Below are 2,760 nucleotides of genomic sequence, written 5' to 3' on the forward strand. Positions count from 1 at the left end.
AAGAATGGCCCTTCGCGAGAGGAAGCATGGATTACTATTTTGTGCTAGAGCTTTTGTTTTGAAAACATAGAAACAATTTTGTCAACGGTAGTAATAATTCATATGTGCTATGCATAATACTTCCTACAAGTTTCAAGTCTCATGCATAGAGTACTAATAGTGCTCACACCTTGTCCTAATCAGCTCGGATAACACGGATTATCATCACATGACATATGTTTCAACCAAGTGTCACAAAGGGGTACCTCTATGCCGCCTGTACAAAGGTCTAAGGAGAAAGCACGCATTGGATTTCTCGCTTTTGATTATTCTCAACTTAGACATCCATACCGGGACAACATAGACAACAGATAATGGACTCCTCTTTTAATGCTTAAGCATTCAACAATAAATAATATTCTCATAAGAGATTGAGGTTGTATGTCCAACCTGAAACTTCCACCATGATACATGGCTTTAGTTAGCGGTCCAATGTTCTTCTCTAACATATGCATACTCAAACCATTTGATCATGAAGTCGCACTTAGTTCAGACAAGACGAACATGCATATCATCTCACATGATATCCAACAAAGGTAAAAAGTTGATGGCGTCCCCAGAAACATGGTTACCGCTCAACAAGCAACTTATAAGAATTAAGACACATAACTACATATTCATCACCACAATAGTTTTTAAGCTATTTGTCCCATGAGCTATATATTGCAAAGATAAAGGAATGAAATTTTAAAGGTAGCACTCAAGTAATTTACTTTGGAATGGCAGAAAAATACCACATAATAGGTAGATATGGTGGACACAAATGGCATGGGTTTTGGCTCAAGGTGTTTGGATGCACGAGAAGCATTTCCTCTCAGTACAAGGTTTGGGCTAGCAAGGTTGTTTGAAGCAAATACAAGTATGAACAGGTACAACAAAACTTACACAAGAACATATTGCAAGCATTATAAGGCTCTACACTTGTCTTCCTTGTTGTTCAAACACTTTACCCGAAAATATCTAGACTTAGAGAGACCAATCATGCAAACCAAATTAAACAAGCTCTATGGTAGTTCTTTATTAATAGATTAAACTACATGATGCAAGAGCTTAAACATGATCTAAGAGAGCTCAAACAATTGCCAAGTTGATCCAAACCATATGAAGCATTTTCTGATTCCAACCAAATAGCAATTTAACGAAGCAATTTCAGCCTTCGCCATGAACATTAAAGCACAATTAAGAACACAAGTGTTCCATATGAAAAAGCGGAGCGTAATATCTCCAATATAAGAATGATGGGATCCAACTTTATTCAAACCGAAACGAAAATAAAAGCAAACCGACGCTCCAAGTAAAGAACATAAGATGTGATGGAATAAAAATATAGTTTCACTAGAAGTGACCTGATAATGTTGTCGATGAAGAAGGGGATGCCTTGGGCATCCCCAAGCTTAGATGCTTGAGTCTTCTTAAAATATGCAGGGATGAACCACCGGGGCATCTCCAAGCTTAGACCTTTCACTCTTCTTGATCATAGTATATCATTCTCTTCTCTTGACCCTTGAAAACTTCCTCCACACCAAACTTCAAGCAAACTCATTAGAGGGTTAGTGCATAATCAAAAATTCACACATTCAGAGGTGACACAAACATTCTTAGCACTTCTGGACATTGCACAAAGCTTCTGAAAGTTAATAGAACAAAGAAACTCATTCAACATAGCAAAAGCGGCAATGCGAAATAAAAGGCAGAATCTGTCAAAAATAGAACAGTCCGTAAAGACGAATTTGGCAGGGGCACTTAACTTGCTCAAATGGAAAAACTCAAAACTAATGAAAGTTGCGTACATATATGAGGATCACGCTCGTAAATTATCAGATTTTTTTTGAATTTTTTACAGGGAGATCTGTACGAATTCGTGACAGACAGTAATGCTGTTTCTGCGCAGCGATCCAAAGCTAGCATCAACTTTAGCATAAAAACTTTACTTGGCACAAAAACATGATAAGGAGAGGTTGCTACAGTAGTAAACAACTTCAAGACTTAACAATACAGTAAATAAAATGAAACTTGGGTTATCTCCCAAGAAGTGCTTTTCTTTAACGCTTTTTAGCTAGGCGCAGAAAGTGCGAATCAAGTGTTTTCAAGAGATGAAGCATCAACATTACCCGAGGAGTCGGGAGTTTTCTCAACAATGCATTGTATCTTATTTATGTATGGAACTCCCTTTTCAATACCCTTAGGCTTACTATCCTCCTCAAATAAATTTTCAGGGACAATCCAATCAAAATTCTTTTCTAATGCCTCATGCATTCCTATGAGTTTATGGGGTATTGGTATTTTAATCTCTCCCTCATAATTGAATTTATTAGTGTATCTTAGCCTATCTTTTTCTCTTTTTTCAAGGATACTTGCAAAATTGGTACACAAGCCTAGCATCTTATATCGAATAAAGACTTTCCTAGCTTCTCTAGCTACATCACCAAATTCTCTAAGAAAGGTTTCTAGAATAAAATCTTTCTTTTCTCCTTCTTCCATATCACCCAGTGTAAGAAACATATGTTGCATTATTGGATTAAGATTAACAAATCTAGCTTCCAACATGTGCACTAAAGAGGCAGTAGCAATTTCATAATCAGGAGCAAGTTCTACCAAGGATCTATCTTCAAAATCTTCACTCTTACTAACATGAGTGAAAAATTCTTCTATATTATCTTTTCCAATGATAGACCCGCTACCTACCGGTATATCTTTCAAAGTAACTTAGGATGGAGCATG

Source organism: Lolium rigidum, chromosome 1, assembly GCF_022539505.1.
Source record: "Lolium rigidum isolate FL_2022 chromosome 1, APGP_CSIRO_Lrig_0.1, whole genome shotgun sequence".
NCBI classification, from domain to species: domain Eukaryota; kingdom Viridiplantae; phylum Streptophyta; class Magnoliopsida; order Poales; family Poaceae; genus Lolium; species Lolium rigidum.